This window comes from Grammomys surdaster, unplaced genomic scaffold (assembly GCF_004785775.1).
Source record: "Grammomys surdaster isolate TR1022 unplaced genomic scaffold, NIH_TR_1.0 373, whole genome shotgun sequence".
Lineage (NCBI taxonomy): Eukaryota > Metazoa > Chordata > Mammalia > Rodentia > Muridae > Grammomys > Grammomys surdaster.
Window position 1 is genome coordinate 7,661,019 of NW_021604792.1, and position 13,165 is coordinate 7,674,183.

General features: G+C 36.7%; 1 pseudogene; it reads right to left on the reverse strand.

The window, feature by feature from the left end:
* The window catches only part of LOC114632378, a 7,961-nt pseudogene extending 7,459 nt beyond the window's left edge, over positions 1 to 502 (reverse strand).
* Positions 503 to 13,165: the final 12,663 nt, after the last annotated feature.

The following is a 13,165-nucleotide window of genomic DNA, read 5'->3' on the forward strand; positions in this document are numbered from 1 at the left end:
CTTTCTTTCTTTCTTTCTTTCTTTCTTTCTTTCTTTCTTTCTTTCTTTCTTTCTTTCTTTTGCCATTCTCTTGGATTCCATCTTAGAACTCTGAGTCACACAGTTCTGGTTCTTTGTTATCTAGGCAGTGTCAGCCATTTGCCCCTTCTAGTGGTTTGGCCCTTAAGTAAGGGCAGTAGTTAGTTGGACACAACCACAAAATGAGCTAGAACTGCCCCAGAGCATCTTGTAGGCAGGACTGTTTGAAGTTTGAAGTTGTTCTGCCTTGGTTTAGTGTCCCAGTCCTATCACTTGGAGACTAGACTGGCTACATAAGATGTTCAGTCAAGAGTACATATCCTTCATTGTTTCAAGAACTCACCAGGGTAACCCTCAAAGGTCCTAGGATGTTTTTATTGCACTGGATTTCTGCATTGCCTTCTAAACCATCAGTTATTCCAGTAGTTTCTCCTATAATCTCTCCCTCTGCCACTCCCTCTGAACCAGTCCTTTCAGTTCTCATCCGTACTTGTCCCCTGAACCTGGAAACCTTTGTAATCCTCTTGTCTTTACTTCACCAGTGCTTGAATGACACCTGTTGTCTTTCTTTGTAGTGCTGGGCCATGGATCTTGTGTTTCATGTATCCTAGGCTAGCACAGGGTCACATGACCAGGCTGTGATATTCTTATTGTTAGGCTGTTTCTCCACATGTGTTAAGTTTCCAGTTTACATATTACTGGGCAGTGTGAGAACACTTTAAGCAAGTGAGGGTCAGGAAAACAAAATGAAACAGCAGCAGCAGCAGCAACAAAAAATAAAATCAAACCTCTGGAGCCCAAGTCACCTCAGACACTGCTGCACATGTTCCTTGATTACAACATTTACATATTACTGTCAATGAAAATTATTTAACTGGAGATATGTGGTATTGACCAAGGGAACATGGGATATCTTTAGGTTAGAAATTATGTATATAGAAGAACCAAAGGAGAGATCCAGGCTGGCTTCCTCATGTAATGTAAATGACCTTGGATGTGGTAGTACCCAGGAAAACATCACAATCCACTGTTTCCTGGTTTGAAAAAATGAGCATGCAAGTCTGCTAGGTGTCACTAATCTCAAGCCCTTCTCAGGTTTTTTCCACTCTCAAGGATGAGTGAAGAGTTTAATATATCCTGAAATAGAAATATGAACTATCAACTCATTGGAGGTAAGTAGTAATAATAGAATCTAGAGGATTAAAAGCCCTCAGTCAATTGACTTGTAAGTGAATTTCTTTTTCTTTCTTTCTTTTTCTTTTTTTTTTTGTTTTTTTCAAGACAGGGTTTCTCTGTGTAGCCCTGGCTGTCCTGGAACTCACTCTGTAGACCAGGCTAGCCTCGAACTCTTGAACTCAGAAATCTGCCTGCCTCTGCCTTCCAAGTGCTGGGATTAAAGGCATGCGCCACCACCGCCCGGCATAAGTGAATTTCAAAAGCAACATGTTTTCATGATGATATTAATTTGTACTTCTCATACCAGTAAATTTTTCTATATCACTTTCCCATGGCTCCCAAAACAAACCAAACAAAACAACTATAAAAAAGAAAAAGGAAGCAAGAAAAATGAATGAACAAACCAGTGAATGCCACAGATTAGAAGTATAAAAAGCATAGTTTCCTTTTTACAGGGGTGTAAGCTCCAATGTCAGGATTACTTAGTCAGAAAGTTCTGATTCTTCAGAGGCCTCTGTGCTTAGAGTCTAGAGAGGTTATTTTTGATATTTTCAACTATGCTTGTGCTTCCCTATTCTGTATGTGTTCAAATGTCTGTGTCCTAAAAAGAACACTCAGAATAGTGTTCTATTGGCTCCCCTAAAATCTTGGATTTTATTACATCCCCAAAACTCTGCTACCAAACATAGTAAAGATTTGGGTGTGGTCTAGATCATTCCAATTTTTTCATCTTGTGTCCCTTAATCACAACTATTTTTAGCCAGTTATAAAACTCATTTTAATAGTGTTTAAAGGTATATATCATATGTATGGTCTCCTTGAAAGTTCATTTGATATTTTCTTCAAAATATATCCCAGGTTAGATCACTAGTACATTCAGTTCTTTCTGTCCTTTTCCAGAAAGAAATTCTCTTACCCCCATGAAGTTTGTTCTCATTACTCCCTTCACTTACTCCTCTTATGTGTTCCTCTGACAAGAGCCAGAGTTGTCCTTTGTAAACAAAATTAGTCCAAGTATGGTTCTTGCTGAAAGCAATAATTCAATTGTATTGGATGCAAGGTGTAAACTTCAAACTTTAGTTTTGCAGAGGACCACATGTATCTTAGTTTTGGGAGATTTTTGCACTTCACATATATTGAAAATATAGATTATACTCCATATGTCAAATCAGTTCTCCCCTGTGTGGTTGGAAACTGAAGTGAGGTTTACTGGGTGAGTAGTGATAGAGCAGCTCAGACTGTTCTGGAAGTGAGTGAATTGCACCAGGTCCTGTTGTCCCAGGAAGCCTTTTTGTTTAAATTCATTGACTAAGTATTTTGGAGATGTCAGTAAATATTTCTCTCAGAATTTAACTTCTGTGTTAAGACATGGAATGTATAAGATGGATATAAATGTTCACGATCATTTTTCAATATATAGTGGACAGCCTGGACCACATAATTGCTTGTTTTCAGGAAAACAAGCAAACAAGTAAGCAAGTGCAGATCTAACAAAAATAAACAAGAAATATTAATTAATTAAATTAATAGTGAAAGTGGGCATTATATTAGGTTCCAGCAAGAATTAGGTGCTTAATGACTGTTATCCCAAGCATGGAGAAAGAGTCGTGCATGAAAATTCATCCCCATATGTAGAGTTATTGGCAGATCCTAACATCATGGAAAGGACGGAATCATTTTCTTTAAGAGTATATTCTTTGATATGTTACTATTCAATATTGGAAAATTACATTCTGGGAACATTTCCACAGCACAAAATGAACTTGTTATTTCTCTCTCTTTTACGCTGCCTCTCTCTTTCCCTCTGTCTCTCTCTCTATGCCCCCGTCTCTTTCTATGTCTCTCTGTTTCTTTCTCTCTCTCACTTTCTCTCTTTCATACACACATACACAAGCATAAGAAATAGAGTATTACTAGTAAAAAGATTGGAGGAAGATAGATTCAGAGATGCCTATGAGAAAAATACAGTGGCATATGTGTGTATATGTCACAGGAAAATCCATTATTTGTTATGATTAAAAGTTACTAAGTAAAAAACATCAGAAAAAAATAAAAATTATGTTATTTTCAGGATTATGTTTAGAAATGGTTATCACCACCTTACACTGTATGATTTATCCCAATCCAGTGGATAAACAGGTGGGTTTATTAAATATTAAAAGGAACATATAAAATTATCAAAATATTACAATTAGCTGTATAGTATGGAAATTACATCAGAGAGTAAAGGGGTAGGATGTTCAAAATGAAAATAAGTTGTATAAATGTATGGACTTCTCATATAAATACAAACTACACAAATATATAACTACAGTAAATATTACAAAATTAAAGATGAACAAAATGATTATGATTTTCAATGTTAAACTGATACCTCCCCAGTCTTCATCCCCCTCTTCCTCCATAAGACCTTTGCTTCTAAACTATTTTGGAATCTGATTTCTTTGTGTCCATTGAAATCATTGGTGATTTTTTTTTATGCTCCATTATCATCTCCACTCATTACTGACACTGAAAAAGGTCAGGAAAGTGATCTGAGCTGAGTGACATCTGGTAGAAGCTACCTTTGTGCATAGTCTAGATGAAGGCTGGCTTCCAGCATGACTTCTGACTCCAGGAGTGCACAGTATGAGACACCCAACCTACATCTTCCCTCTGCTGTGTCTCTGTAATTTTACTGTTTGATGTTCTTCATTGAGTGCTGAATCATAGAGGCAGCTGCTTTTACTGACTCATTTGGATTATCTGAGAAAATTATGAAGAGGCAATGGCTAGGTTTAATAAAACAAATATAAAGAGAGTAAGAACCAGCACTGCACAGAGAATATCTTGTGTTAAAACTTCAGAATGCATATAAGGTTAAAATGGTAACATTACTAATTGCATTAGAAGGCTAAATACAGGGATTATTCCAAAATAAGTGAGATATTTGGGGACAATTAAATTAATAAAACAGAAAGAATACCAATCCTCTATATTCACAACCAAAGTAGAGAAAAACCAGAATGAGGATTTGATAAAAAATCCTCTATATTAAAAATCAATCAGTAGGTTTCACAGAAGTGATCAAAAATAATCCATAAACATAAACACAATTACTTTTCAGGGACTGTATAGAACATCCTATAGATTTGCATTTCCCTGATGACTAAGGATACTGAACATTTCTTTAGGTGCTTCTGAGCCATTCGAGTTTCCTCAGTTGAAAATTCTTTGTTAAGCTCTATACCCAAACCTGAGATTCCATCTCACACCAGTCAGAATGGCTAAGATTAAAAACTCAGGTGATAGTAGACGCTGGCGAGGGTGTGGAGAAAGAGGAACACTCCTCCATTGTTGGTGGGACTGCAAGATGGTGCAACCACTTTGGAAATCAGTCTGGCGGTTCCTCAGAAAATTGAACATAGCAGTACCTGAGGATCCAGCTATACCACTCCTAGGCATATACCGAGAAGATGCTCGAACATATAACAAGGACATATGCTCAACTATGTTCATAGCAGCCTTATTTATAATAACCAGGAGCTGGAAAGAACCCAGATGTCCTTTAACTGAGGAATGGATTCAAAAAATGTGGTCTATTTACACAATGGAGTATTACTTAGCTATTAAAAACAATGAATTCGAGAGTTTCCTAGGTAAATGGATGGAACTAGAAATTATCATCCTAAGTGAGGTAAGCCAATCACAAAAGAACACACATGGTATTCACTCACTGATTATTGGCTATTAGCCCAGAACCTTGAAATGTCCAAGATTCAACTCACAGGCCACATGATGCTCATGAAGAAGGAAGACCAAGTGGAGGTGCTTCGTTCCTTCTTAGAAGGAGCAACAAAATACTCAAGGGAGCAAATATGGAGACAAAGTGAGGGACAGAAACTGAAGGAGGGGCCGTCTGAAGACCATTTCACCTGATTATCCATCCCATGTGCAGTCACCAAAGGTACATGCTGATGTGGAAGTCAGGAAGTGCATGCTGATAAGAGCCTGATATAGATGTCTCCTCAGAGGTCTGCAAGAGTCTGACATATTCAGAGGCAGATGCTCACAACTAGCCATTGAACTGATCATGGGGTTCCCAATGGAGGAGTTAGAGTGAAGACCACTGGAGCTGAAAGGGTTTGTGACCCCATGAGGAGAGCAACAATATCAACCAACCACAGCTCCCAGGGTCTAAACCACCAGCCCGGGAGCACTAAGGGAGGGATCCATGGCTTCAGCTGTATACATAAGAGTGAAGGGCCCTGCTGGGCATAGGTGGAAGAAGAGATCCTTGACCTCATGAAGGCTGGACGCCCCAGGGGGTGAGAATTTGAGGGTGGGGAGGTGGGAGTGGGGGGGGGTAGGTAGGGGTACATCCACAGAGAAGGAGGAGGAGGGGTGAGGGGATAAGGGGTTCCTGGGTGGGTGGGGGATGGGGTAAGGAGACAACATATGAAATGTAAATAAAACATCCAATAAAAAAAAGAACATCCTATGGATATGTTTAATTGTCACATATAGTCAAACTGAGTAAAAATACTTCTTAAAGAAAATAACTCCCCAACTCAGCTTCATGAAAATTTCTGGAGAAGGCAGAAATCTGAGAGAAACTCACAGTATGAAACATATGTGAATTTACACCACAGTCTAAATGCCTCAGGTGTATTTTGGCCACTTTTACTCTACCAATGTATAGTATCTTGGTAAAAATTGGAAGGTTTTAGACTATGTAATCTTTAATACCAACATGTCTCTGCCTTGAAGAAAACTTTTGAGACTGGGAAAGGCTTTGTGTGCCAGAGAATGCAGCACCTTCTAATAACAATAAACTCTCCTACCACATTAGAGGCCAGTGCAGGAATCACAAACATATAAGCAAATCAATCATTATGTATTTTAAAAAAGAGCACACATTATGATTGATGGAGATCTCGCTATAGTAATCATCAGGTATAAACACATATTAACACATTGTAGTGAAAATATCTTGAATATTTTGTGAATGTATAATCTTTCAATTAAAAGCCTTAAGGCCTAAAGGAAATGGTAGAATAAGAGGTGGGACATCAAGAAAGCAGAAAGAATTCTGGGATACAGCAAGTCACTCGGAGGTTCACCTGGGAAGATGTGATAAGACAGATGGATCGTACCTGCACACTCTTAACCAGCCATGTGGTAGGTTGTAGATTAGCATAAATGAGTTATATTAAGTCATTATTTAGTTGGACAAAATATTTATTTATGGCCATTGTATTTGTGAATGTATTTTATGTCTGAGTTTTAATTCTGGTAGCATAAGTCTGGAAGGAAGAACCAGACCTAACATTTACAAATGTCATCCAATTTAAGCATAAAATTTAGTCTGATTTCGAAAATGTCCTAATTACAAAACACAAAGCACAAACCCTCCCTGACCAAAAAAAAAACAAAATAGCTCATTACCTTCTTGGAGTGGGTAATGGACAGCGGCTCTTGCCTAACCAAATATGACAGGACTCATGGTCTTGAGATTGTGGGCAGGCATGAGGCCCAGACGGAAGTCCATCATTGTTCACAGATTGTACTTCTGAATAGCCTTCTGGATCTCAAACATAGTACAATCTGGGTAAGATCCTCTGCAGATAGATACAGCCACTTAAAAAATACAGCCTAAAATTCAAAATGACACATTTTGCCTTTAAAGTTACTATATAGGTTTTTTGCCTAATAATCATTAGGAATGTCTGTAATCATTCAAAATGTAAATACACATAAATCTTCCATTTATATAAAGAAAAACGGGAATATAGGTTTATTTATCCATAAGGTATGTTCATGATTTAAAGTTACAAGTTAAAATTCAGTTCTTTTAAAAGGTGCTATGATGATCTGTCAGAGATAAATAAAAACCACAACTAATTGGATATTATAATACACAATCTAATATACATGGTTATATTAGATACTAGTTTTGTTAACTATATTAGGATTTTCAAGGAAATTCAATAGTAAATAATAAAGAATAATGGTTGATAATTCAGATATGTTATAGATAGAACATTAGTCTTCAAGCCTCAGAGATTAATTGAATATTGAGTCATTTATTATTAAAAGGTATTTTTTGATCATGACACAGGTCTATTCCTGACAACACTCCCATTCCACTTCAAAGAAGATGCTGAGCATCAACAACCAACATATGGTGTTGTATCAATTTTAGCAAGCTTGCCACTGAGCAAAGAAAATACTCATGCTTCATCTTTAGAAAAATTTCTGTCCAGAAAAGACAAGCAGATCCAGGGATGTCAACTGTCAAGCTTTGCAAAGATGGGGTAAGCAAGTTCACCATAATATCTGCTTCACATAATTCTGTCAGATATGCTGGGCCAGAATAATAATGAAAATTCTGGAAAATTGTTTAGGCAGCCAACTAGGTCTATCATGTCTGATTGTTTGTTTTTAATTTATTTGGTAAAGTATATTATTTATTTACATTCCAAATGTTGCCCCTTCCTGTTCTTTCCTCTCTCCCAGAGTTCTTCATCCCATTCTTTCTCTCCTTTGCTTCTTAGATGGTGCTACCATACACTCATACCCACATATCCATCCAAATTCACCTCAGCCCTTTCTGCATTCTCCTCAAGTCTCTGTAGGAGGAGATGCATCCTTTCTCACTGATACCAGACAATGTAGTCCTCTATATAGGTTCTTCCGGATTATGGACCAGCCAATGTTGCTCCTTGGTTGGTGGCTTGGACTCTGGGAACTCTGAGGGTTCCAGGTAAGTTGATTCTGTTGCTCTTCATATGGGGTTGCCCTCCACTTCAGCTTCTTCAATCTTCTCCTAGCTGTTCCATAGGGGTCCCTCAGCTCAGTCCCATGGTGAACTGTAAGCAGCTGCATCTGTGTCTGTCATCTGCTGGTAGGTTAGCTAAGGGCATCACCCATTAAGTCCTGAGAGCTTTTCCCATCTCAGGTCTCTAGAACTTTCTCTAAGTTTTGCCTGCCCTCCACTCCCCACAGATTCATGTTTCCATTCATTTTCCTCATCCTCTTGGCTTTTGTTCTGTCACCATGTCCCCATACCTGATCCTGTCCCCATTCCCCCTCCCTTCTCCCAGGCATATCTCTCCCTCCCTCTGCCTCCTGTCATTATTTTGTTCCCCCTTCTAAGTGGGAATGAAGCATCCTCAGTTGGGCCTTTTTTCTTTTTAAACTTCCCATGGTCTGTGAGTTGTATGATGGGTATTCTGTACTTTTTCCTTAATATCCACTTATTCATGAGTACATACTATACATGTCCTTTCATTCTGCCTTATCTCACTCTGCATGATATTTTCTACTTCTATCTATTTGCCTGTAAATTCATGATATCTTTTTTTGTAATAGATGAATAGTGTTTTTTATGTAAATGAATTACATTTTATGTATCCATTCTTCCAATGAGGTACATTTTCAGTTAGGAGTTATTTATAGCCTCTGGCTATTATTAATAGGGCTTTTATGAATATAGTGGAACATGTATCTTTGTGGTACAGTGAAGTATAGTTTGGGTATATGGCCAGGAGTTGTATAGCTTGGTTTTCAGGGAGAACTATTTTCAATTTCCAGGATATTCCAATATATTCCAGAGTGATTTACCAGTTTTCAAATGTAGCAGTAAAGAAAAATTCCCCTTTCTCGACATCATTGCCTGTATCTATTGTCACTTCTGTTTTTGATGTTAGCCATTTGGATTGGTTTATGGTTGAATCTCCTAGTAGTTTTGTATTGCTTTTTCTTGATGACTGAGGATGCTGAACATTTCATTAAGTGTTTCTCATTCATTTAGTATTCCTCTGTTGAAAATTCTCTTTTTGACTTTGTACTGCATTTTAAAATAAAATAATTTGATATTTTTAGACTAACTTCTTGAGTTCTTTATATATTTTGAATATTAGCTATCTATCTAATGAAGGATTAGTGAAGAGTTTTTCCCAATTGTTGGCACAGCAACCTCCTCAGAATACATTTCAAAATTTGACCTGTATAGGAGAAATGCAGGCAAGGTGGATGAAGCAGAGACTCAATGAATGGCTGACCAATAGGTGGCACAAATAGAACCTAAACCCATGGGCAAGCAACAGTTCCTAACATTATTAATGATACTCTGTTATGCTTGCAGACAGAAGCATGTTGTCTTTTGAAAGACTGCACCCAACAACTGCCTCATACAAATATAAACATTCTCAGTCAAACAGTGAATGGGGCTTGGGGACTATTAAAGAAGACATGGAGGTTGGATTGTGTGTCCTTAAGGAGTAAGAACTCCATAGGAGACTAATAGATTCAACTAACCTGGACCCTTGTGTCTATCAGAGTCTAATGCACCAACCAAAGAACATAGAAGGTCTGGATCTAGATCTCCCCCTGACATAAGTAACAGATGTGTAGCTTGTTCTTCAGTTGGAACAGAATTTTCCTAAAAGCTTGCCTACACATGAGATATATTCTTCTATTTGGGCTCTTTTGTATGACCTCAATGGGATAGGGAGAATTGAACTTTGCAAAAACTTGAACTGTTAGGTTAGAGGACAAGTAGGGATACCTTCACCCACCAGAGGAGAAGAGAAGGGGTTGTCATATGGAGAGGACTGCGTGACCAGGCGTAGGACAGTGACTGGGATATAAAGTGAATAAGTAAAAAGTAAATAGGTCAATTAAAAAGAAATAGATATTATTTCTCAAGTCTCTATCTATGACCCTAGTTCAAGAGAAACTAGGAAGATAAAAATGTAAGCAAATTGTAAATTCTAAGCAGTTCTCAATTTCCTGCTATTTATCAGCATGTTTTCTATGTGTCTAGCACCAGTTTGCAATTTCTGTTTCATTTCCTTGAATAAAAATAAGTGTGTAATACTTTCTCAATATTAAAATATTGCTTAAAAGTCAATACTCAGTTAACCAACTATTTTATAAATACTAAATGTATTATCTCAATGTTAGATTTATTGTTATGAATCTAAATCAATTACAATTAGATTACATTTCTTAATTTTTGAAGCCTTTAATTTTCTCTCTTTACTTGAAATTAATGCAGTTATAGAGAGCAAAATACTTCATCATGAGTTCTGAAGAATTTCCTATACTTTAGTCACTGCTCATATTGTCTTTTACTGATTATTACAGATAATTTGCCCTTTGATGGGAAACGGATATGATAGGTTGATGTGCTTTCTAGTAATTTTAAAGTTATTCTGTTTACATTTTGATATCATATTTCTCCACCTCTTCTCCCAGGTCCTCCCTCTAATCTTCCCTCCATCCGTCCTTCCACCTTATCTTTCTCCCCAGAAAGGGGAGTGTTCCCATTGATATCAACCAAACTTTACATCTCAAGCTATAGTAAGACTGGATACACCATCTCATGTTCATGCTAAATGAGACAGTCCAGTTAAGGAAAGAAATACAAAAGCTGGCAACACAGTCAGAGACAGGCCCTCCTCTTGTTGTTAGAAGTCCCACATGAACACCAAGATATACAACTTTCACATATGAATAGAGGACATAGGTCTTTTCTATGTATGTTTGCTAGTACCATGTTGAGGCTCTTTGTGTCCCCATGGCTCCAGGTTAGGTGATTCTGTAGAATTTCATGTATCCATAAGACCTCTTGATTTTTAAATTCTTCCAATTCTTCTTCTATAAGATTTCACAAGCTCCATTTAATATTTGTGGGTCTCTGAGTGTGTTTCTATCAGTTATAGTGTAAAGTTACTCTTATGACAGGCTATACTCCTGTCTGTAAGTATAACAGATTAAAATTATTTGTGTCAGGGATGAGCCCCCTCTCATGGTATGGGTCTCAATCTTGTCTAGTCATTATTTGGCCATTCTGTCAATTTCTGTTCCATTTTGTGGCTGTATATCTTGTAGCCATGGAAATTATGGGTCAAAGGATTGGTGGCTGACTTGGTGTTTCAATCCTTCCATTGGAGGTCTTGCCAGGTTATAGGAGAAGGCTCTTTCAAGTTCCATATCACCCATTGCAAGGAATCATAGCCAGGGTTACCCTCATAGCCTCCTGGGAGTTATCTACAGAATGGGAAATGAACTTCAACTCTACACCCAACAAAGGATTGAAATCTGACATATATAATGAACTGAAGAAAGTAGACAAATACAAACCAGATTAAAAATGGGATAAACCTCTAAACAAAAATTCATGACAGAGGAATATCTACTGGCTAAGAATCTCTTAAACAAATAAAATAAATTATCCCCATCTTTAGTCATCAGTGAAACACCAATAAAACCAAGTCTCAGATTCCATGTTATATCTGTCAGAATGACTAATATCAAAACTCAGATGACATCTCATTTGGAAAAGAATGTGTAGTAAGGAAACCACTCATCTATTGTTTTTGTAGTCCAAACTTGTGCAATGAATTGGCAATAGTACTTAGCTCTTGAAAACCTAGTACTTTGGATAAGGATGGGCCCAGCATAATGGTGTGCAGCCATCTTCAGGTAAGGCCTTCAGCAGGCAGCAGCCTTTCTGTCCTTAGGGTTAGTAATTTGAACAAGAATTTAAAAGGGCCTTTGCAATTATTTATGGAGTGAGAATTTCACTGTCAAATTTGATGCTGAACATAATAATGGACAGTCCAGGTGATACTAAGACAATGCATTGTAATATTTCAGCATTATGGGTCATTTGTTTTCATTTCTGAAGCTCCAGTAACCTGCCATAGCACAATTTGGAGTCATTAAACCAACAACATTTTGCCCTGACTATGCAAATGAACAGAAGAACCATGGCAATCAGCTCCTGAGACCTTTTCATGGTGGGAGCTCCTCTCTTTCTTTCACATATTTCCTCCCTCCCTTTTCTTCCTTTACTCCCATTTTTCTTCCCTCTCTCCATCCCTCTATTCCTCCTACCCTACCTTTGTACATTTAGGTAAGAAAAGAATGCTTCTTCCAAAGCGAACAATTTTCAGAAATGAATGGCTCTCTCCTTACAAATCTGTGACATTGCTACAAAACATGTTACATTTGTTTTTTCACTTCCAATTTTTATTGTGATGACTTTACTTTTTTGGTGTTGGCTAAGAGTAATTTCTTCTCAGAATGAAGATTTATAATTTTATGATCTTTTTATGTATACCTTTCATTATAATTTCTAGTTACATGTCATTTATGACAGGTATCATCCTGTCTCTACACATTTTCCAGGGTCAGTTAGTTCAAATGTCAAAATGCTAAAAAAACTCACCATGATAAACACAAGATTAAATACTTTTAAAGTTTTAATTCTATTGGTATCTATGTAACTATGAGCATTTATAAATCATTATTCAGTCATTTTCATAAAATATTCATGAGTATATGTGTAACTGTGTTTCCAGCCTGTTTTTCAAGTCTGACTAAAATAATTTACATTTTCATCAGAAACACATATTTTTTCTTCTTTTTTTTTTCTTTTTTTTTCTTTTTTTTTTTTATTGGATGATTTATTTACATTTCCTATGTTGTTTTTTTGATTTTTAAACTGCAAATAGTTGTTACTACAAGGTTTTTTTCTGTTTTAAATAAATTTACACAAAGTAAGAAAAAATAGAAAGCAACGGTAATAACCAGGAAGAGGAATAATGATTACATTTATCTTTATGTGTGTTTGCCAGTTGTTCATGTTAACATTGGAAAACTCCAACCTGGAATCCAGAACTACAAATCTTCAAGCAGAACGTCTTGAGATGGGCACATGGAATTCAGAGGGATTTTCTCTTTTTGTTTTCCTTTTTAGAAGCTATACATAAATGGTGGTTTTCTTTGTACTGTCACAAAACTTACATATATATTCTCAGTCTTACCTGTGAAAGGCCTAAGGAGAAAGAAACTCAATTTGCACTCTAACACAAAGGGAGAAATTCTAAAATAAATAATCCAACAGTTTTTTTCAATTATTGTTTTAGTTTTTTAAAAAATAAAATAACCTAAGAAAGTGTAACGTTAAATAAAATAT